Source organism: Chrysochloris asiatica, unplaced genomic scaffold (assembly GCF_000296735.1).
Source record: "Chrysochloris asiatica unplaced genomic scaffold, ChrAsi1.0 scaffold00010, whole genome shotgun sequence".
NCBI classification, from domain to species: Eukaryota; Metazoa; Chordata; class Mammalia; order Afrosoricida; family Chrysochloridae; genus Chrysochloris; species Chrysochloris asiatica.
In genome coordinates, this window is record NW_006408528.1 from 4,658,535 (window position 1) to 4,684,561 (window position 26,027).

A 26,027-nucleotide genomic window follows, 5' to 3' on the forward strand; every position below is an offset into this window, starting at 1 on the left:
TATATATTTTTTTTTTTTTCCCTTAGTGTGTGACTTCATTTGAGCACCAGGATTCTAATGACAGAGGCTGCACAGTGGAGATATAAGGTGTCACTAGGCTCGGACCCGACTCGATGGCACTTAACAACAACAACAAGGGTCCTGGGAATCCTCAAAGAGAAGACTAAGGGAAAGGAGAGGAGAGCAGGAATTACTCATGATTACTCTTTTGGAATGTACAGGAAATATGAAACAGACTTCAGCACTTAGCCATAGAAACAAAGGGGAGAACACAAGAAGGTAAGAATTCAGGCTCTTCTTTGATATTATAAGATTGTGTTTTTCACACTATCTTTACTTAGAGGTTCTGGGTGTCTGGGTGGTAAAAGAGTTAACACACTGAGCTGTTGAGCGATAAGAGGGCTGAGTCCTCCCAATGTGGCTCACCAAAAAGGCCTGATAATGACCTCTGTAAAGGTCATAGCCATTGAAAACTTTGTAGAGCAGTTCTACTCTGGCCAAAGGGGGTCACCACAAGAACAGAAATGCCTCAGGAGCAACTGGTTCTGGTTTTGTCTTAATCTCAAACTGAAATTGAAACTTTCCATAGAGATCAGAGACAGGCCACAAAATATTGTTCATTTGGGAGCTGCAGGCTTATCAGTTCAAGATTGGAGGAAGAAAGCAAACTGCTTGGCATTATTATTATTTTTTTTCCCCTAAAAACAAGCATTGCCTGAATGGAAAGGACAATTGTTTAAAGTTACTTTATTTCTTCTAAGCATCAGCATATATTTATTTGTTTTAAAATCTTGGAAATAACTTTGGCTGAAAGTAAAAAATGAAAATGTCTAGTCAAAAATAAAATATAATGTGTAAGCTGATGAGCTTGCTCTGATGGGTGATCTCCTTTAGGCCAAATTAGAGTTTATGCTTCCCTGTCAGAGGAAAAGAAGTCCTTTTTAGATTTTCTCATACTGTAAAGCATATTAAAGTGGATTCAGGGTTGAGAGGCATTATATAATTCCTGGAGCTGGTGTAAATAGTCGGATTTCCATATCTAGTAGCTGCTGAAGTGGGTCAATCATGGCTCTGGGAAAGCCACCCAGGCTCAGGGTGTTTTCATAAAGATTTGAGCCCCATCAAACACTTTTAATGAAAAATTTTCTCTAATCATCACATATCATCCAATGTTTACTTAGAGTCCATTCGCAAATGAATCTTCACTGAATAGTTTTCAAAGCAGGTGGGGCAGCTGTGGCCTATATTGCCTGCTGGAAATTTACAGTTAAATAAGAATTAGGAAAAAGAAAAACAACAATTCCCAAATGATTTTATGCAAACACAAATGATACCTTAATTGGCAGTCTTATGATTGTACCTGAAATACTGTGGCCTTTTAATTTTAAATGTCGTATGCAGACCCAGGTACCACAGACACATTAATAAAGAGACAATCTTCTATCCTCAGATAAATGCTTTGGGGCCCCTTCCTTCCTGGCTGTCATTTAAGGATGAAAAAGGCAACAGGAAAATCAAAGAGAAGACTGCACATTCCAGTATTTTGTAGAGTGTTATAGCTATTAATTATGGTAGGCATCCTCATGATTAGCTTTTCCAAATAAAGATTTTTGGTCATAATGATGATGAATTGATGAGAGAAAGCTCTAAATACTTTGTCCTAGAAGATGTGAGGCCCTCTGGAACCTAGAGAGTCAGTTCTACTAATCCTTTGAACACTGAAGTAGGAAAACATGGCCTTGATAAGAATAGATGGTAAAATCACCACATAGGATGGCACTATTCAAGATTTGTAGAACAATAAGTTTACAGTTTTGGTGTCCTCTTTAAGGAAAAGAATATGGAGTATATTACATTTGAAAAATTAACATAAATACATGACCTTATAAAACATTACAGAACCTCTCCCAGGTTTTGAACAGGACAGGAGGAGCAAGGGAAGGGACCCCAAATTTTAGCTTCATTATGGAGTCCTGATGTGGTGCTGTGCGTTAATAAGCTGGACTGCAAAGTTAGTTTGAGCCTCAAAGTCGGTGGTACAAGCTCACCAGCCACTCCTCGGAAACCCTATACAGGATCGCTATGGGTTTGAACTGACACTACAACACTTATAACAACAACAACAACAACAATAAGCTTCATGATAAAGCTACCTCTGCATCTGGCATATTTGAAAAGAGGGAGGTTAGAGACAACGTCTCTTCTAGTTTATAGTTTAAATTATTTATTCATTCATTTACGTTTAGTCCGCTTTGTTATATGTCTGCAATATTGCCCAAAGCATTGATGAAATATTAAGGTTGGCTGCAAATGTGCTCACTTAGCACTTGCATAGTTAGGTCTACCAATTAGTACTTGTGTGTCTTCTGAATACTTTGTAGGGCAAAACAAAATATGACAAATCATTAGTTGAGGGGGAAAAGCCAAAATGTCTATTGATTTAAGCTTTGAAAGGATTTGGTAAGAAAAAGAAAAAAAATGCTTTAGATCTAGATGCAAGAACATTGGAAACAATCATTACTTAATGTCTTAAAGATTTCAAAGAAACCTAGGGCTAAAAGAAATTGAATGGCTGTCTAAATCATTTAATTTTATTAATAAATTATTTTCAGTAAAATTCACTGCATTTTGCATTCAGGATTGAAATTCTGGCTTAGGTTCTGTTAAATAACGATGAATTTTATTGATTTTAAGTGGTGAGATATATATTATTTTGTCATCAAATGTTATGAGTCTTCAAAGGCAGGTCAACTTTTGTTGTTGTTATTTTTGTTGTCAGGTGCCATTGAGTTGGTACCAACTCATAACAGAATGAAACACTTTTTGGTCCTGGGTCAACCTTACAATCATTGGTCAGCCTTAGCCCATTGTTGCCGCCACAGTGCCAATCCATCTTGTTGGGGGTCTTCTTTCTCTTCAACCCTCCACTTTACCAATCAAAGAAATGGAAACAAAATTTTTGGGGTGGGGGTCATTGACTTACCTGTTGTTTTATGAATTTCCAACAACCATTCTGATTTGCTGGGATAAAAGTAAATTGCATCTCTTCCAAATTGTCATTTTCCTGCTATTTTTTTTTTATTTTTTTTATGAGATTGGATACACATATAACCCAGTTTAGAGCTCAAACATACTGGTATAAAGACTGTCTTACCCAAAATAATCATAGAGCAAATTAATGTCGGAATCAATTCTAGGGCACTTAACAACAATAACACAATAGCAATGGGCTATGGAATACGGAGAAAGGACTATGAAGTAGGTACAACCTTTGGTGTCCTGCCCACATTGCCTTTGCTAGACTGATGCTCCCATTTTCTAGCTGATGAGGGTGCTGGCTGCTGAGAGCTCAGAGCTACAGTGTCTGTAAGGCCTATAACCATTGACTGGCTGATGTGGAATGGCACAGCCAACTCTCCTTGCATCTCACCGACACAACCTATGAGATTCAATTTATGCTCCTGAGCTCCTAATGGTGGTGGTTGGTGGTTAAGTGCCGTGGAGTTGGTTTCGAATAGTATCGACCTCTGTAGGGTTTCCAAGGCTATAAATATTTATGGGAACAGAAAGCCTCATCGTTCTGCCACAGAACTGTTGGTAGTTTAGAACAGCTGATTCTGAAATTAACAGCCTGACTCACAACCATTATACTACCATGAGCTTCCCATGCAGAAGTCTGAAATCAGACTTCTCCTGTTGCTCCATTGTAGCCCAGCTTCTTTCCCTACCCTCTCTGCTTCCCATTCACTCCTGGAAACCTTCCTTCAATAGATCACTTTCCAAAAACTCTGGTTTCAAGTTCTGCTGCCATGGAATCAATTGTAAAAAACAAAAAAAGAAGAAAAAGACACTAATTATCCATCCCACAGCACTCTCTACTCAGCTGGGTTCCATAATTCATAGCAATGATCACACAGAACTCAGACACCACACTCAACAGTTATGAGGTTTGTTAGGAAGGTTAACAGGTTACAATGCAGAGGCAGAAAATGCTCAGGGCACAGTTCTTGTAGTCAGGGAGTCTCTCCTCAACTCTGCCCACAGGTGGGCCTCTCTCTTTTAGGACTGCTGATATATGCTCACACAGCCTGAAGGCACTAGGCTCTAGATCTGTGGGTCAGCTACCCCAGTTGCGTGCTTGAAGGGAGCCCACTCTGCAAACTAGCCTCCTACCCAAAGTCACTCAACTTTATTTGTTCTGTGGGCTAGGAAGCCCACTGTTTTGTCTCATGTTCTGGTTATTGGTTCTGAGCTGTTGTTCCTCTGCCACACTTCTGCTACTCCTTCAGAGTCACAACTTTCTGTCCCTGGGTCAAGGAGGTTCATTGTGCATGGGTTCAAAGGACAGGCTCCACTCCTGGCTTTTTCATCTTGATAGTAATGAGATCCCTTCTGGGATGGCTAATTTTTTACACATTAGAGTTCCGAGTTTTTACAATCACAATGAACATTGTTAACTACTCACAACTGAATCTTATAATCCTATATCAGGTCATTCTTCCACCTTCTCTTATCCAGTCCCATCAGGGCAAAAGCATTGTTTGGTGGGAACTACAAAGATTATGGGTACAAGAGCCTATTCACTGCACTACGCAGATCTATGACAAACTCATAACAATGTCAGCCTATGCATAGTGTTTAGTATTTGCTTTCAAGTTTTTGATGGATGACAGCAACAAAATATAGGAGAAAGGATAGAAGCAAGTGGTGCAATTTTATAATTTTAGTATGTATAAGCCTGGTTTAGCAATCAGCTAAGTGAGCTCTCAAGAATGGAATTATTTAGATGTAGTAGCTGGCATCATACCAGTACCAATGCCCTTTTCCTAAGCAATGAGTTTTGCTAGTCATTTTGACACCAAGCCATACATTCTGGCATGGTTTGACCTTTGCATCTTGGTCAGGCTCATGTGTTCTGTGATATCAGAGAGCAAATTTCAAGCATTGCTGGAGCCCCAAAATGATCCATTCGAATGACAACAGAAGCCTCAGTAAAGGCAGGTGATGGAGGGTGGTTGTGTTTATCTAGGCAATTCTGCAACAGGGCCAAAGCCAGATGCCAAGCTGTCTTTCAGTCTGCCATTGAATCCACTCTAAATAGGACACACCACCTGTAGATTTAGAAACAGTTACAGTTTTGAAAAGAAAAAATGACCTTCTATGAAGGAAAGAAATAAACACATAGTACCAAGAACTATGATATTAATATTTCATTCTTGGTGTTTAAATGAAATTTTTCAGTATCTAAGAAATAGCATGCATATGCTTGGTGGTTGTGATTTATACCTTGAATGGATATTTGCAGACAAGCTTTGTAAGATCTTGCTTTGAGGTAGATTTTTTGAAAAAATACACCAAATGAAAAAAATCTTTTGTTTTTGTTTCTAAATTAAGTTAAGAAATGAAACACCTCTGCAAAATGGGCTAGCCTACTTAAAATGTTGAGTGCTACCAAGAAGAGACAAAAGATGAGGCTATATGGAAACTGGGGGCAGAACCACTCAGTAAGGTGTTTGGTCCTAACTCTAAAATTTGGAACAATTCAAGAGTTTACACAAAGAAGTTATCATCACACTTGTATTTTAGTGGTGAAGCTTTTAGATAAACACTATCTCATTGTTCTTGTTAAATGCTGTGAAATCAGTTTCAACCCATGTTGTTGTTGTTGTTGTCAGGTGCCATTGAGTTGGAACCGACTTATAGCGACCCCATGCACAGCAGAACGAAACAATTTCTGATCCTGGGCCAACCTCACTACCGCTGTCACACTTGAGTCCATCAATGATGACACCTGGCTGATGCATCTTGTTAGGGGTCTTCCTCTTTTTCTCTGACCCTCCACCTTACGCAGCATGACATCCTTCTCCAGCGACTGTTTCCTCCGGACAATATGCCCAAAGTATGAGAGACGAAGCTTAGCCATCCTGGCCTCCAAGGAGCACTCTGGCTGCACTTCTTCCAAAACAGATCTATTGGTTCTTTTGGCAGTCCATGGCACTTTCAGTATTCTCCTCCAACACCACAACTCAAAGGCATCAATTCTTCTATGATCTTCCTTATTCACCGTCCAGCTTTTATATCCATATGCGGTTATTGAAAATACTATGGCTTGGGTCAGGCTCCCCTTGGTCCTCAAGCTGACATCTCTGCTCTTCAATACTTTAAAAAGTTCCTGTGCAGCAGATATGCCCAATGCAATACGTCGTCTGATCTCTTGACTGCTGCTTACGTGAGTGTTGATAGTTGATCCAAGAAGAATGAAGTCCTTGACAATTTCAATCTTTTCTCCATTGATAAGAATGTTGCTTATTGGTCCAGTGGTGAGTATTTTTGTTTTCTTGACATTGAGATGCAATCCATATAGAAGGCTGTGCTCTTTGATCTTCATAAATAAATGTTTCAAGTCCTCTTCACTTTCAGCAACCCTGTATAGGGATTCTGGGATTTTAAATCTTTTATGGAAGCTGACTCAACAGCACTTAACACACACACACACATGGAAGCAGAAAGCATCATCTTTCTAGCACAGAGTAACTGGTGGACTCAAACCTCAGACCTTGTGGTTTGCCATCTAGTGTGTATTTTATGGAACGACTGTGCTCCCTTTTAACTCCTTATTGTTGTTAAGTGTCATTGAGTCAGTTCCAACCCATAGAAATACTGAACAGGGTTTCTGAGGAGCACTGGTGGGTATGAACTTTCGACCTTGTGATTTGCAGTTCTGTGATGATCCTACAGTGCCACACCATTAAAACAGCAAAATAACCATTAGAACCACAAAATAACTATAATTTAAGAAGATCTGGCATTAATGACTCCATTGTCACATGAGGGAAATGCAAATAAGAGATATTTGGTCACTTGTCTAAAGTCATACAACTATTGAGTAGTGGAGTAAAGATAGACCCTCCAATTCGATTTCAAATCCCCATTCTTTCCTTTCCATCACTTGTCTGTCAGTTTGTCGTACTGTGGTAACTTTTATACTGCTGTGATTATGAAAGCTATGCCACCAGTATTTTAAATACCAGCAGGGTCACCCCACCTGGATAGATTTTAGATGAGACTAGGAAGAAGGAGTGACAAACTACTTCTGAGTATTTAGTCACTGAAAATCTTATATATAGCAAAGAAACACTGTCAGATATAGCTCCAGAAAATGAGCCCCTCAGGTTGGAAGGCACTCAAAATGCGACTGGAGAAGAGCTGAGGTGCCTCCTCAAAGCAGAGTTAACCATGACTGTGCAAATGGACTAAAACCCATGGGAGTTAAGCCCTCAGGACCTTCATTTGCTGATGCGGCACAACTCAAAATGAAGAGAAAAAGCTGTAGTCATCCATTAATAATCGGAACATTCATTCAAAGTATGAATCTGGGAAAATTGGTAGTTGTCAAAAATGAAATAGAATGCATAAACATCAATATCTTAGGCATTAGTGAGCTGAAATGGCCTGGTATTGGCCCTTTTGAATCTGACAACTGCATGGTTTACTATGCCGGGAATGACAAATGGAAGAGGAATGTGTTGTATTCATCATGAAAAAGAACATACCAAGATCTGACATGAGGTACAAGGTATGCATTGGAAGAAGTGCAGCCAGAGTGCTCGTTGGAGGCTAGGATGGTCAGACTTTGTCTCTCATACTCTGGACATATTGTCAGAGGGAGCAGTCACTGGAGAGGGCTATCATGTTTGGGAAGGTGGAGGGTCAGAGAAAAAGAGGAAAACTCCCAACGAGATGGATTGGCCAAGTGGCAGGATCAACGGTTTCAAGCGTGGCAACAATTGTGAGGTTAGTCCAGGACCAGGCAGTGTTTTGTTCTGTTGTGCATAGGATCGCTATGAGCCGTTACCGACTCCATGGTGCCTAACAACAAAAACAACAATTTTGTCCTTTATGCGATTCTACTTTAATGAATGTTCACTATAAAAAAAAGGAAAAGTTCCAAACCAACATGGCAGACTACATACATGTGTTTACCTCTATGCCTAACCCAAACCAATCAAAATATGTTCTTATTGTTGTTGTTGTTAAGTGCTGCTGATTTGGTTCCGATTCATTGTGACCCTAAATAGGGTTTTTGAGGAGTGACTTGTGAGTTTGAACCGAAGACCTTACAGTTCAAACTGAGTTTGAGGTTGAGTGCTTATTCTAGTCAACTCTGACCTACAGTGACCCTATATAAAGCAAAATGAAGCATTACCCCTCCTTGCCATCTTCACAGTGTTTCTATATCTGAGCCCATTTTTGTAGTCAGTGTACCAGTCTACTTCTTTTTGACCTGATTCTCTACCAAGTGTAATGTTTTTCTCTAATAGATCAATAACAGCTGGTACTATTGCTGTCATTAGTTACTTCACGTTCACACACAGGAGTGTCTACGTTGTTGCTGCATGGAAGCGTATACTTCATTGCACAAGAAAGTTGTTGCGCTGAGGTGTACATAAAACATAGAAGTTTTCCTGAATTTTAGGAAGAAGGCTATATCATTTTGCAGGAGCAGATAAAAAGAGAATACTTGACTTTATTTCTAGGTTTCTTTTCTAGAACCCATTCCTCTAAGTGAACTGTCCGCAATGGACTATACATTTTTATTTTAGAACCGGTAGACTTAGAGCCATTCAAAGGCTAATACTTGATAAAATATTTTGAAGCAAGACCTCTTTAGAGTATTGAAGAAAAAAGATATAACTAAGATATAACTGAGGACTAAGGTGCACCTGACTCAAGCCATGCTATTTTCAATAACCACAGAAGAATGTGAAAGTTGGAAAGTGAGTAAGGAAGACCACAGAAGAATTGACACTTTAGAGTTATTGGAGAACAATACTGAAAGCACTATGGACTGTCAAAAGAACAAACAGATCTATTTTGGAAGAGGTACAGCCAGAATGCTCCCTGGAAGCAGATATCCAGACTTCATCTTTTATACTTAGAACATATTATCACAAGGGACCAATCACTGGAAAAGGATATCATGTTTGGTAAAGTGGAGGGTTGGAGAAAAACCAGAGGACCAACAACGAGATGGATTGGCACAGTAGCAGCAGTGATGAGCTTAGGTGTAGCAATGATTGTGAGGTTAGTCCAGGACCATTCAGTGTTTCATTCTGTTGTGCATATGGTCACTAAGAGTCTGTTCCTACTTGATGGCACCTAACACTGAACAACAACCTTAGAGCCTTTCAAAGGCTAATGCTCATAATATATTTTGAAACAGTATCATTAATGTCACATGCAAGTAATAGTTTGCTGAGGATAATTTTAAAATGGCTGTAAGAGTTCATTGACAGAGAACTGCCAGAAATTCAAACCAGATTCAGAAAAGAACATGGAACCAGGGGCATCATTGCTGACCTCAGATGAATCTAGACTGAAAGCAGAGAATGCCAGAAAAATGTTTATGTGTGCTTTATTGTCTATGCAAAGACTTTCAGTTGTGCAGATCATGACAAACTATGGAAAACATTCCGAAAAATGGGTGTTGCACAACATTTCATTGTGCTAATGAGGAACATATACACAGACTAAGAGACAGTTGTTAAAACAGAACAAGGGGATACCGAATGTTTTTAAAATCAGGAGAGCTGTGCACCAGTGTTGTATCTTTTCACCATACATATTCAACATGTTGTTTTTCAGTGTCATCTAGTTGGTATTGACTCATAGTGAGCCTGTGCACAACAGAACGAAACACTTCCCCAATCTCACAATCTGTGCTATATTTGAGCCTATTGCTGCTACCACTGTGCGAATCCATCTCTTTGGGGTCTTCCTCTGTTTCTCTGACCCTCCACCTTACCAAATATATGCTCTCCAAGGACTGGTCCCTCCTGGTAATCTATCTGAAGTAGGAGAGATGAAGTCTTGCCATCCTGGCTCCAAGGAGGATACTGGCTGTACTTCTCCATCACAGGATGATTGGTTCTTTTGACAGTCCATGGCACTTTTAATATTCTCCTCCAACACCACAACTCAAAGGCATCAATTTGTCTACAGTGGTCCTTATTCACTATCCAACTTTCTCATGTATATGAGGTTATTGAAAATATTATGGCTTGTGTTATACACACCTTAGACCTCAAACTGGCACCTTTGCTCTTGAACTCGTTAAAGAGGTCTTGTGCAGCAAATTTGCCTAATGCAATATATGGTTTGATTGCTTGACTGCTGCTTCCATCATCAGTGTTGATAGTTGATCTGAGCAAAACGAAGTCTCTGACAACTTCATTCTTTTCTCCATTTATCATGATGTTATTTATTGGTCCACTGGTGAGGATTTTTTACATTGAGGTAAAAGTCATACCAAATGCTCTTGTTTTTGATCTTCGTTAGTATTTTAAGTTCTCTTCGATATCAGCAAGCAAGGTTGTATCATCTGCATATCACAGGTTGTTAATGAATCTTCTTCCAATCCTGATGCCATGTTTTTCTTCATATAATCCAACTTCTCAGATTATGTATTCAGCATACAGACTGAATAAATATGGTGAAAGAATACAACCCTGGCACATATCTTTCCTAATTTTAAACCATTAAGTGTTTCCTTGTTCTGTTAGAACTGTCTCTTGGTAGAGGTCCCTTATGAGCACAATGAAGTGTTCTGAAATACTCATTCTGTGCAATGTTGACCATAGCTTGTCATGATCCACGCAATTGAAGCCTTTGTATAGTCAATAAAGCACAGGTAAACATCTTTCTAGTACTCTCTGCTTTCAGCCAAGCTCCATCTGATGCCAGTAATGTTATCTCATGTTCCATGCCCTCATCTGAATCTGGCACAATACCTCTTTAAAGTGTTTAAGAGCAAATATATCATTTTAAGGACTAAGGTGCACCTGTCTCAAAACATGGTATTTTCAGTTGCCTCATATGCATGTGAAAGTTGGACAATGAATAATGAAGGCCCTAGAAAAATTGATGAATTTGAGTTACTGTATTGGACAAGAATATCAAAAGTACCATTAACTGCCAGAAGAACAAACACATTTTGTTGGAGGAAGTGCAGCAATAATGCTCCATTGAAGCCAGGATGGTAAGATTTCATCTTTTGTACTTTGGACACATTTTCAGGATGGACTGGTTCCTAGGAAAGGACATCATCCTTGCTAAAGTGGATGTCAGTGCAAAGAGGAAGACACCTACCTCCTGTGAGATGGATTGACACAGTGGCAACTCAAAGGTAACAGCAATTGTGAAGATTGTGCAGGACCAGATAGTGTTTCTTTCTGTTATGTATAAGGTCACGATGAGTCAAAACTGACTCAATAATACCTAAAACAACAACTATAACAAAAAAAGAAGGGTGCTATAAAACGTAATATATTTATACCCAGATATAAAATAATCTTAAGAGACTTATCCAGAATTTTCCAAGAAAAAACTGTTAGTAAAGACTGAGTTAATGTTATGGAATAATTTATTGATTTTTATTTTAATTTTTATTAAAATTGTTTTATTACTCATGTACACACACACACATATATACTTAAAGCCTACATAATTAATAAAAGTTAAATGAATCATTGTTTTTCTGAATTGTCCACAACTTTGAGACAAATTGATCAAAGCAGTAATATTTTGTCTAGGTTAAACAAACATAACAGTAGAAAGGAGATTATGACCTACTTTGCTTTTGATTATATAAAACAACACATAATACTCATACAAGATTCATTCTAATAATGATTAATGATACCCTTAGAAACTTTTCGTCATCAATTAGGATAACACAACATTTAAGGTGCCAAGAAAGTTGGCATATAGAAAACCGTGCTAAACAAATATTTTGATCCAAGGTTCTATAACAATACATATTGCTTAAATTTCATTCTAAGGCAGTAATTGGCCAACACTCATTTCTCCTTCCTTCTTCCTATAAAAATTCTGATTTCCTGACACCCCTTTAATGGGAAACTGATCACATGTCAAGCTTTAGAACTGAAAATGATTTGTTGTTTGTCAGTGATCAATGTAGAAATGGAATTTGGTAAAATTTGGGTGAGAGTTGTGAGCAAGTCTTGCTGAGGGGTTTTAGAAAAGTTGATCTTTCTCTTCAGAGAAATGATTTCTTCTCTTCTACATGCTTTCCTGCACACATGTGAGCCCCACATTTCTGCAGCCTTGAGATTATGCTGATTCATTAAAGAACATATAGCAAAGAAGTCTCAGTTAAATGGAACAGAAGCTTTATGAATAGTTGAAGCTACTACAGTCAGTTTAAATAAGACGTTCCTTCACTTTCTCTAAGCCATCCTCACAGCAAGATAGATGTAAACTATTTGCCATGGTAGCATAGTAGGTTACATGTTGAGCCGCTAACGGAAAGCTCAGCAATTTGAGTCCACCAGGCACTTCGGGAAATAAAGATGAAGCTTTCTGCTGCCTTAAAGATTTACACTCACTGATACCCCAGGCAGAGTTGTTATGAGTTAGAATCGATTCCATGATATACCACTACCACCACCAAAGTGCAAATAAATATAATCTTAAGAATTAAATTAGCATGAAAAGATATCAGGATATTTTTTCAATATGAAAAATACAAGTATTATTGTAATATTAACATACTAAAGCTAAAGACTATATTGAGTTGAACATTTATGTAAATGACTTGCACTTCTAAATTATTGTTGTTGTTAAGTGTTTTTGTGTTTGTTCCAACTCACAGTGACCATGTTTAGTGCTTTCAAGAAGTGAATGGTGGGTTTGAACCACCAACCTTGTGGTTAGCAGTCCAGTGCTTATCCTACAGTGCCACACCAAGCTTTGTACTTGTAAATTGTTGTTGTTGTCATTGTTGTTGCTAAGTGCCATTGAGTGGTTTCTGACTCATAGTGACCCTCCTAGGGTTTCCAAGGAGCAGCTGGTAGGTTTGAACTGCTGACATTGTAGTTGGCAGTCCAGGGCTGATCCTACAGCATGATACCATTAGCTAGTTAATAAAAATTAATCTTATTTAGAACTAGTGCTAATTTTTAGTGCTTTTCTGTTTATACCTCAGTGTTTACTAAAGATATTTCTGCACTGCTTTTGTTAAAACATATTTCACTCTTCAAGCAAGATTTTATAGACAACAAACAAATGATATATCCATATAAATATCAGAAGATTTTTGATATATGAGATAATTCTCAATCTCTAACTTAAAATAGATTTAAAACACCTTCAGTATCCAGTATAAAGAACTATCTAAAATTATTTTGAGAGTGTGGAGTTAAGATGGAGAACTAAGCAGTCACTCCATGCCTACCCTCTACATCAAAGATCCAAGTGATAATCCTGGAACGCTGAGCTTTAAAATAAAAGAATAAATAAATATATCAATCACTGATTTTTAGAAGAAAATAAATAAAAGCAGTGATGTGGACAGATTTAAAATGGTGCATTGCCAGTCAGTTAGGCATAGCAAAGCTATTTTGAATGATCACTTCAGAATTTCAGGGAAGAAACAGATAGACAGTTTATGGAATTCCTAATAAGACAGAAACACTGTATAGTCAAATCAGGAGCTAAGCAGGTGAGTAGAACATAAAATAGATCTAAGAAAAGAAAGTTAAAAAAAAATAATAGACAGGAATTCTGGAGTCTCAAGGCAAACAGAGGACAGCAAGGAAACTAGTAAATAAAAACAGAACCACTTACCAGGAGTGTTCCTTTGTCTTCTGTGTTGGGGACTACTAGTAGGGAAGACTTGTCAGGTGGTGGATTGATATGTTGGACTCTAGCTAACCCTCCTCACTCATTGCAGTAAGTCTGGGCAGGAATCAACCAAATCCACTCATCCAGTAGTACAAAAACACCCATACTAATGACTAGTTATCAGAGAAGTATGATCTCCTTCCTTATCCCGCACATCCTCCTGGTGACAAGAAGTTTGATATTTCCACCCACACCCACTGACAAATGGTATTCTCTGTCCTTACTCCACTTAGTTCAACACTCATCTGTCAGTACAATGGTAGCTTGTGTGTTGCTGTGATGCTGGAAGCTATGCCACCAGTATTTTAAATAACACTAGGGTCATCTATGACAGATTTCAGCAAAGCTTCCTTTCTAAGACAGTTTATGAAGAAGACAAGATGAACAGCTTTGAAATGGTTACTGAACTTTATGAATAGTAGCAGAGTCCTGGTGTGGCACTGTGGGTTAAAGCTCTGGACTGCAAAGTCAGTTTGAATCACAAGGTTGGCAGTTCAAGTTCACCAGCTGCTCCTCAGAAACTTTATACAAGATAGCTATGAATCAGAACTGACTTGATGGCACTTAACAACAACAACAATTGTCTGATATAGTGCTGAAAGATGAGCCCCTCAAGTTGGAAGTCACTCAAAATAAGACTGGGGAAAAACTACCTCCTAAAAGTATAGATGACCATAATCATGTTGTTGTTAAGTGCCGTTGAGTCGGTTCCAACCCATAGTGACCCTGTATAGGGTTTCCAAGAAGCAGCTGGTGAGCTTGCAGTTCAAATGGCTTTGTTGTCTGGTGCATTAACCCACAGCACCACACCAGGACTCCTGTAGATGGAGAAAAAAACAAAACAAAACAAAAAGACTTTTGGAACTTTCATTTGCTGTGGGGCAAAACTCAAAATGAAATAAAAACAAAAACCAAAAAAACAAAACACAGCTGCAAACATCCATTAATAATTGGAATGTGAAATGTATGAAGTATGAATGTAGGAAAATTGGAAGCTGTCAAAAATGAAATGGGATATATAATGATCTATATCACAGGATTAGTGAGGTGAAATGAATTGGTATTGGCCATTTTCAATTAATCATATGGTTTACTATGCTGGAATGTCAAATTGAAGAAGAATGGTATGCATGTCAAAAAGAGCATTTCAAAATCTATCTTGAAGTACAATGCTGCCTGTGATAGGATAATAATCATAAACTTACAAGGAAGACCAGTTAATACCACTATTATTAAAATGTATGTACCAACCACTGAAGTCAATGATGATGAAATTGAAGAATTCTTTATACTCTTTCAGGCTGAATTTGATCAAACATGCAATAAGAATCACAGGGAGGAGGTAGGTTAACAGATGTTGCATCGAGGGGATTGCAATCACTGAAATGAAATGAAGTATATGATTTCTTGAATCTTAGAACTATGATCTGCTCTGCAAACCTTCACTCAATTCAAAAAAACCTTTTTTCTTTCTTTCTTTTTTTTTTTTTTTTAAAGAAGATGCATTGATAATTACTGGAAATTGGAATGAGAATGTTTAAAAAAAAAAGGAAAGATTGATTTGTTGGAAAATATGGTTTTGGTGATAGAAATGATGCTGGGGATCACATGATAGAATTATGCAAGACCAATGACTTATTCTTTGCAAATACTTTTTTTAAAAACAATATAAAAGACATATGTGGACCTCACCAGATAGAATACACAGGAATCAAATTGACTACATCTTTGGGAAAAGTTCAGTATTATCAATCAGAATAAGGCCAAGAGCTGATGCTCAGACGCAAGTTCAGGCTGAAGCTGAAGAAAATGAAAACAAGTCCATGAAAGCCAAAAAATTGCTTTGAATATATCCTGCTTGAATTCAGAAACCATCTTAAGAACAGAGTTGATGCATTAGACACTAATAACTGAATACCAGAACAGTTGTGGGATTACATCAAGAACATCAGATATAAGTTCAGAGACACAGGCTGAATGGACAGGGGAAGAATAATAGGAGAGGAGCTCTGGTAGCGTAGTGGTTACAAATCGGGCTGCGAACCTTAAGGTCAGCGGTTGGAAACTACCAGCCGCTCCGCGGGAGAAAGATGAGGCCTTCTACTCCGGTAAAGATTTACACCCTCGGAAACCCTGTACAGGGTCGCTATGGGTCAGAACTGACTCGACGGCACTTAACAACAACAACATCCACAAATATATAAAATTTTGAAATAGGATATTTGTACATGGGTATTTACATTTCCTGAAAACACAAATATGAATGTGAAGAAGCATACAGTGACAAAATGATGAAAACTTCTTAGATATTATCAAATACATTAAGGCAATGAGTTGCTAGGCCTAGGGGTTCACAACCATAGTTTCAGGAGACACCATGGTCAATTGGCATAGCATAATCCACAAAGGAAATGTTCTACATCCTACTTTGATGAGTAGTGCCTGGGATCTTAAAGCTCACAAGTAGTCATCAAAGATGCAACTATTGATCTCTCCATGTGCAGAAGAAAGAATGATGAGTATTGAAGATACTTGGAATCCAATGGACTAATGGAACATCTTAACAACAGTCACCATGACTCTGAGACCAGAATAACTAGATGGTGTCTGGTTATCACTACCAACTTCTTGAAAGGGGTAATATCAGAAGGTCCCAGATAGAGTGGAAGAAAATGCAGAACAAAACTCAAAATTATTTTGAAAAAGAAATACCAGGCTTAGTGGTCAGAAAGAATCTGGAAGAACCTGAGACTATGGCCCTGGACCACCCTTCAGGTCGGAGAAGGAACTCACCCCATGGTCCAGTTTTTAACCAAGCAATAGATGGTATATGGGGTGGGGGACAACAACATTAGGAAGGTATGTTAACCATGGAATGGTCAATCATTCAAAATGAAAAGGGTAATTTTACCTAAGGACAAAGTTGTGAAGGGGTGGGAAGGTGGGTGGAATGGAAATAAGAACCACAGGGAGGTAGTGGGAGAACTGTTATTGTGTGGAGGGGATTACAACCATTAAAATGAAACAAAGTGTATTTTGTTGAATGTGATGCTAATTCTCTTATCTGTAAACTTTCACTCAATTCACAATAAATATTTAAAATAATAATAAATAATCAGTTAAAAATTACCCTCCCCCAAAAAGAAAGATAATGTGTTATATCAAAATCTAAATTTTGTAATCAACAACAAACATCAAAAAGACAAACAAGAAACTGGAAGAAAGCAAGTGACCGGAATAAAAGGTAAGTATATTTCAGTCACATAGAAAGTAAACAAAAATTATTTAAAAAGTCAGGAAAGAAAGAAAAGACCAGAATGGATATCAGAAGAGACTCTGAAACACTCCTTTGAATGTAAAGAAGCTAAAGTGACTAGAAAAAAATGATGAAGTAAAACAGCTGAAATGGAAATTTCAAAGAGTAGCTTCAGAAGACAAGTAATGTATTGTAAGTGAATTGTGCAAAGACCTGAAATTAGAAAACCACAAAGGAAAAACACACTCAGCATACCTCAAGCTGAAAGGACTGAAGAAAAATTAAAGCCTCAACTTGCTATATTGAAGGATTCTTTGGGCAAAATATTGAATGATGCAGGAAGTATCAAAAGAAGATGGAAAGAATACATAGAGTTAGTGTACCAATAAGAATTGGTTGATGTTCAAACATTTCAAGAGGTATCATATGATTAAGAATAGATGATATTGAAGGAAGAAGTCCAAGCTGTTCTGAAGGCACTGGAGAAAAATTAGGCTTCAGGAATTGACGGAATACAAATTGAATTGTTTCAAGAAAAATGCAGTGCTGGAGGTGCTCACTTGACAAGAAATTTGGAAGATAGTTACTTAATCAACCAGTTGGAAGAGATCCATATTTGTGCCCATTCCAAAGAAAGGTGACCTAATGGAATGAGGAAACCATCGATCAATATCATATGCAAGTAAAATTTTGGAGAAGATAATTAAAAAATGATTGCAGTAATACATCTACAGGGAACTACCAGAAATTGAAGCTGGATTCAGAAAAGGATGTGAGTTTGAACCTCTGACTTTGCAGTTAGCAATCCAGTGCTTCTCCTGCAGTGGCAAATCCAGGTTGATTAGTAATTGTTGCTATTATTAAGTGCTGTTAAGTTGGAACAATAAAGAGATATAATTTCACCCCAGCATTAATAGTAAAGTTAAAAAAACCATAGGTAACAAATATCGGTGAGGGTGTGGAGACATAAGAACCCTCCTACACTGCTGGTGGAACTGTAAAATGATGCAACCACTGTGGACAATGGTATAGCACTTCCTTAAAAATTGAAAATAGAAATATCATATGATTCAGGAAACCCACTAGTAGTTATATATCCTAGAGAATAAGAGCTGTGACATGAATAGATATATGCACATCCATGTTCATCACAGCATTAATCACAATAGTAAAAAGATGGAAAGAACCTAAATGCCTATCAGCAGATAAAAATATAATCAAACTATGATACATATACACAATGGAAATGGAATACTACACAACATTAAATAATAATGAATAATTCATGAAGCACCTCATAACATGGATAAAACTGGAGCACATTATACTGAGAAAGTTAAACCAATCATAATAGGACAAATGATAGATGCAACTACAATTACAAAATGTCAAGAAAAACTTTACAAACAGAATGACACATTCTTTGATAGTTACCAGGGTGGGAGGGGAGACTAGGGAAAACTACTAACTTGAGAGTAGACATATATTAACTTTAGTGAAAGAAAAAGGCAATATACAATAAAGAAATGTCAGCACAATATGTCCAAGGCAAAGGAAGACACTGGGAGGTATACAAGAGTAAAGGTAGCAAAGATACTATTATATACACAATCCTGTGAAAACAGTAATAACAATAATCTACGACTGTATACATACATAGATATGCAAGTTGAGCAGCTGTGGGATGGCAATAGGACTACACTCACAAATATCGGTTGACAGACACTATTTTTACATACGCCCTTATCTGTGTTGCAAATATATGTATGTAATTAATAGACCATATTGAGCAGAGTTATGAAAACTTCTTAGTCATAACCAAACTTCTTGAAGGATGAGTCATTGGGCTTGGGGACTAAGGTCCATAGTCTCAGGAGATATCTGTTGCTGTTGTTGTTAGGTGCCATCGAGTTGGTACTGACCCATAGTGACCTATGCACAGCAGAACGAAACACTACCAGATCCTGGGCCAACCTCACTACTGTTGCCACACTTGAGTCCATCGATGCTGCCACTTGGACAATCCATCTCGTTGGGGGTCTTCCTCTTTTTCTCTGACCCTCCACCTTACCAAACGTGATATCCTTCTCCAGTGACTGGTCCCTCCTGACAATATGTCAGAAGTATGAGAGACGAAGTTTAGTCATCTTGACCTCTAAGGAGCACTCTCGTTGCACTTCTTCTAAAATGGATATTTTGGCAGCCCATGGTACTTTCAATATTCTCTTCCAACACCATAACTCAAAAGCATCAATTCTTCTACAGTGTTCCTTATTCACTGTCCAGCTTTCGCATACATATGACGTTATTGAAAATACCATGGTTTGGGTCAGGCACACCTTAGTTCTCAAGCTGACATCTTTGCTCTTCAACACTTTAAAAAGGTCTTGTGCAGCAGATTTGCCCAATGCAATACGTCGTTTGATTTCTTGACTGCTGCTTCCATGAGTGCTGATAGTTGATCCAAGAAGAATGAAGTCCTTGACAACTTCAATCTTCTCCAGGAGATATCTAGGTCAAGTTTATTTAACATAGTCCACAATAATATTCTATGTCCTACTTTGGTGAGTAGTGAGTGGAGTTTTAAAAACTCTTGAATGACCATCTGAGATAGAAATTTTGGTCTTCGCCTATCTGGAGCAAAGAAGAGTAAAGAAAATCAAAGATGCATGGAAATAACCCAAAGGACAAATGGACCACATGAATCTCAGATTGCGTTACTCTGAGACTAGAAACACTACACAGTGTGTGGCTACCTCTACCAACTACTCTGATTGGGATCACAATAGGTCTTGGAATAGAATGGGAGGGAAATGTAGAGCAAAGCTCAAAATAATAAAAAAGAACAGACTTACCAAGTAATAAGATTATGGACCTTAGATACTCTTGAAGCCTGAAATTGAATTTACTCCATAGCGTAGAGGTTACGAGTCAGGCTGCTAAACTCAAGGTCAATAGTTCAAAACTACCAGCTATTCTGCTGGAGAAAGATGAGGCTTTCTGCTCACATAAATATTTACAGCCTCAGAAACCCTATGTAGGGTTGCTGTGAGTTAGAACCAACTCCATGGCATACCACAATAGTTTAATTTTAACTTTCAGCCAAATAATAGACAGTCCTAAGAAGTCCTAAGAAGTGCAGTCCTAAGGAACTCTGGTAGTGCAGTGGTTACGAATCGGGCTGCGAACCTTAAGGTCAGTAGTATGAAACTACCAGCTACTCCGCGGGAGAAAGATGAGGCTTTCTGATCCTGTAAGGATTTACAGCCTCAGAAACCCTGTACAGGTTCACTATGGGTCGGAACTGACTCGACGGCACTTAACAACAACAACAACAAGTGCACAGTAATGCAGGGAGTAACATACTTCTTAGAACAATCATCCCTATGAGACTGAAAAAGCATTTGCTTTCAAAAGATCAAAGAAGGTAGAATGAAAATGGGGAGCACAGGGAAGATGTGGGCGAAGTACTTGTTATATTATGGATATTACAATCAATGTTGTGAAATAAAATGTGTATAAATTGTTGAATGGAAATCCAATTTTCTCTGTAAACTTTTACCCAAACTACAATAAAGATTTTGAAAATCTGTTTTGATATAAAACCCTACAAAACTGGAGATATTAGGAATGAAAATTGTAGATCTGGGACAAACAATGAAATCATAGGAAATAAATTTTATTTTATTATTTAGCAATAATTAGTCAGTAGAAGTTAATGCCTAGCAAGGCCTGGTGACAACATGGGTTAGATATTGTGCTGTTAGTTGCAAGCTCAGCAGTTCAAACCCACCAGCTGCCCCATGGGACAAAGATGATACTGTCTGTTCCCATAAAGATTTACAGTCTCAAAAACTCTGTGTCGGGTCTCTATGATTTAGAATCAACTTGATGGCAGCGGGTAGTTTATGAATTCCCATGAATTCCAATGCATTGCCATGTTTCCATTTACCTTCATGTTGCTATGGGAGTAGCTCTGTTCTATCCTACAGAGTTGTTCTGAGTTGGAACTGACTTCATGGCAGTAGGTGGTGGGGGTGATGGTAGGTCAGGAGTAAATGTTTTTTGACTCCTGACCTAATTTTTGGGTCAGGAGACAATAAACATTTACAAATATTAAGCCAATGATGTGGTTGGAGTCAGATGGAGGTGACCGATCTCTGAATTTTTGAGCGGTTATGATGCACCACCTATCACAACTGATGGGTGGGGCATGCAGACTGTATTGACATTGAAAATGGAAGATATACAAGGGACAAGCAGGGGTTTAGTGTTAATGATGTGCTCATAATTACTGAAAACATTTCTGTGAAGGGGATCTCTTTTGTTTATGTCTTTCTAGCATAAAATTCCCCTTCTAGTATCAGAACCCCACTTTCTTGTAACAATCCCACTCCATGAAGTTTGGTTGGCACTGACCATGTCTTTAGGCCATAGGATAGGCAAATGACTTATATCTATCCTGGAATCGCCTACTGCTGCTACATCACAGTGACACATACAGAAATGTGTCAGCACCCCAACACTGTCAGAGTCCTTTCAGGACTTTTATAACTACTCCTTTTTGAAGCAGGTTGTCAGTCGTAGCTGTCATCAAAATAGAATTTTAGAAGATCTAAGGTTTACTTTTTTCATTCTGTGATTTATAATTTGTCTTCCATGTACAATAAAATACAGGGTGTTCCCCACAATTTAAAAAAAAATCAGCAGAATTTTATATTATGTTAGCCTCTAAGAGAATATTTTCTGTCTCATCTAGAGAGTGAAAGAAATAATAGGTTTCTATTCGATAGAGCTAAAAATAAAACCGCGTAGGCATTTATCCCTAATGATTATTTTTCATGATGTGAGAACTGAACTGAGAGAATTTAGAGACACCATTGGCTCCTGTGAGACACATTTTCCTCTTGCTAACCACTCTACAGATGTCTCTGGGTAGGTGGTAAAACTGAACTTTCTGTAATCCATAATGGCTACTTTTTCTTTCTTTAACGAAGGAGTATGTAATAATTCCAACAGTCAATGAATTTAAAATTGCAAACCATGTAGATGTATTCCACTTGAAATTGACATAGAAATATTAACACCCAATGCTGTTGTAGATAAGGTAAGGCAATACCTGTTTGTGTCTTTTAGGAAAACACAAAGTCCCCAATGCGTGGTCAGTGAGAGAAACTTCTGGTAATTATGAATGTATGATCTGTTCCTACCAAACCCCCTCCCTACCCCGTCTCCCAAAGAAAATAACACACACACACACAAACAGACTACTCCTCGGAAACCCTATACAGGATCGCTATTAGTCTGCTCGATGACATGTAACAACAATAATATTAGGCTTGTATTTAAGAGCACCAGAAATAAAATTTTTGCAAGTTTCTCATCTGGTATTGATTGACAGTCTATTATGTGTTAAACACTAAGATAGATAATTCACCTTTTAATTTTCAGTAGGACTGGAGTTAACTGACTTTTTTCTTTTTTACAAGATGGTGATATCATTTCCAGGAAAAATAATTTACAGATCTTTTTAAGGAAACAAATATATTTTATTTTTCTTTGTCTCTGATAAGAAAAGGGAGAAAAATGTCTGTTGGCAGCAGATGTATATAGTGTTGTCTAGAACCTATTATTGTTGTTAAGCACTGTGGCATCGGTTCCGACTCATAGTGACCCTGCACAGGGTTTCCAAGGCTGCAAATCTTAACGGGAGCAGAAAGCCTCATCTTTCTCCCGTGGAACAACTGGTAGTTTCAAACTGCATTATAGAGGACTATAATTTAGCGTTGATCCACTTCACAAACATCTTAAAATCTTACCTACCTGGAGTCCTGGTGTGGTGCTGTAGGATAAGAACTCAACTGCAAGGTTGGCCTCCTCACAACTGTTGTTACGCATGAACCCATTGCTGCTGTCATTGTGCCAATCCTTCTTGTTAGGGGTCTTCCTCTTTTTTGCTGACCTTCCACTTTACCAAGAATGATGTTCTTCTCCAGGAACTAGTCCTTTCTGATAACCTGTAAGAAATATGAGAGATAAAGTCTAGCCATTCTAGAGTCTAAGGAGCATTCTGGCCATACTACCAACACAGCTTTGTTTATTCTTCTGGCTTTGACGTCACTTTTAACATTCTTCTCCAACACCATAACTCAAATGCATCAATTCTTCTCTAGCCATCTTTATTCATTGGCAAACTTTCACATGCATATGAGGCTATTGAAAATACCATGGCTTCAGTCAGGCACACCTTCATCCTCAAACTGATATCCCCGTGCTTGATCATTTAAAATAGGGTCTTGAGATGGTTCCAAACAAAATGAAGTTGTTGACAACTTCCATCTTTTCTCCATTTATCATGTTGTTTATTGGTCCAGTGGTGAGGATTATTTTTCTTATATTGAAGTGCAATCCATACAGAAGGCTGTGGTCTTTGATCTTCATCAGTATTTTAAAAGGAGCCCTGGTAGCATTGTGGATTATGAGCTGATTTGCTAATCCAAAGGTCAGCAGTTCAAATCTACCGGCCTTTCCGTGGCAGAAAGAAGAGACTTTCTGCTCCCACAAAGATTTACAGCTTTGGAATCCCTAAAGAGCTTCCTTGTGAGTCAGAACCGACAGCACGGCACATAATCACCACTACTTCTTTCAGCAATCAAGGTTGTATCATCTGCAGGTTGTTAATGAGTCTTCCTTCAATCCTGATGCCATGTTTTTCTTCATTTAATCCAGCTTCTTGGATTAACCACTCAGCATACAGATGGAATAAATTGAAAGAATACAATTGTGGCACACTTTTCCTGATTTTAAACTATTCAGTGTCCCTTATTCTGTTTTAACAACTCTGTATTGGTCTTTGTATACATTTCTCATGAAAACAATTTTCTATAATACCCATCTCTGCACTGTCATCCATAGCTTGTTGTCACGATCCACACAATCAAAAGCCTTTGCATAGTCAACAAAGCAGAGGTAAACATCTCTCTGGTATTCTCTGCTTTCAGTCAAGCTCCATCAGGCGTCAGCAGTGATTTCTCTGGTTCCATGCCCTCATGTGAATCTGACTTGAACTTCAGCAGTTCCCTGTTAATGTTCTGTTGTAGCCATTTTTCATTATCTCTAGCAAAATTTTACTTGTTTGTGATAATGACATTGTCTGATGACTTCTTCATTCTTTTAGGTCACCTCCCTTAGGAATGGACATAAATACAGACTTCTTTCAATCATCTGGCCAGGTAGCTATCTTCCAAATTATTATTAACAGTACATTTAAAAGAGTATGTCTTATAATCAGTAGCATCTTAGAAACATTATAAGTATCTAAAAGGGCAGGTTTGAAAATAACTTTAATTCCATATAAAAGATGTAATATTAAAGTATTTCTTATGTTAGTTGTTTCATAAAATGCATGTTACATATTATAGACTGGAGGTTGAATCATTCTCAAATAATAGTTTCTGTTATTCCTATAGTGCCTTAAGTATAGAGATCCATTATAGATATATATATATATTTTTCTTCTAATTAGGCTGCATTTCTAAAATGGCATGGGAAATGTCAGTTTCATTGACCATTGAGTCCTAGCACTAATTGCACCAGGGAATATTCATTGCTAAGGATCTTCTATAATTCATCTTCAATACCACACCAGAAATAGTGAACCTATGCTATTGTTAGCATTCCTTATATAAAGAATATTGTTTTGGTCACAGTTTCCATAATTATTGTTAAAGGAAATCATGTAAAAATGTTGGCATAAGACAAAGATTACCTTTTTTTCATAAAATGTTGTTCTTAAGTACCACCGATTCATAGTGACCCTGTATAGTGTCTCTGAGAAACGGTTGGTGGTTTTGAACTGCTGATTTTGCAGTTAGAAGTCCAGTGTTTACCCTAAAGCACTGTACCAGGACTTCTTTCATAAAATGATTGTTGTTTGGTGTTGTCGAGTCAGTTCTGCCACATAGCGACCCTGTATAGGGTTTCTGAGGAGCAGCTGGTGAGTTTGAACCACCAACCTTGCAGTTCCAAACCCACCTTGTGGTCAAGTGCTTATCCTACTGTGCCATACCAGGATTCCATTTTCATAAAATAGTTACATTAAAATAACTTGTGAAATCAAAATTTAGTTTTTTAAATTATAAATTGAAGGGAAGATAATAAAGGGATGATATGAGTACTATACATGATGCAAAGCAATTTTATTAAATAAGAGATGTTTGAAAATTTCAATGAATTAAATGTCACTGTCACCTAATGACTGGAATATATTGTTTTCTAAATATTAATGGATTCTCACTATTGCAAATGTGTCAGATACAATACATAAAATTACGTAGTATTCACATAGCATTCATATCTAATATTGACAATGAACCATTTTGAAAATATATAATTTTTGATGTGACATAGAAATACTCTTTTTTCTTAATTTCTGCTTGTAGTATTTTCTAATATATAATTCGGGGACATAACATTCATTAAAATATATACAAGTTTTATATGTTATATCTTCATGTATTGTTGGTGCTGTATTAGTCATTAAGTGATTATGGGCAAATAAAGGACTGATATTTACAATTTTTCAATTTTTATCACCTCACTGTTGGATCTATGTAGCATATCAGTTTTAATGAAAAAGAAACATAATATAATAAAGCATGGGGACTTACTATTTGCCTTAGAACCTATAAATATTAGTCTAAGAATATAAAGTTAGACTTTTCATGAAGACTGCTCTAATATTGGAAAGGTTTTAGTATAATGAAAAAGTCATAAGAAAGCTACCTCTTAGATCAATGATTTGAGTATCCTAAGTTTTCGTAAGTCATTGGGACCCTTTTTTCTTTCACATTTTAAAATTAATTCCACGATTTCACTCTCATTATTTTCTGTCTGCGTTTTCCTTTTCCTTTGTCTTCCACTTCACCCCATCATCTAATCACTGTCCAGTATTTCTTGCTCTCCTGCACAGGATCCATTCTCCGTCAGGGCAGAAAAGACTAGACTATGGCTCTTTGAGGTCAGAGACTGTTTCTGTCTTATGAACTACTCACTGTACCTCGTGGTA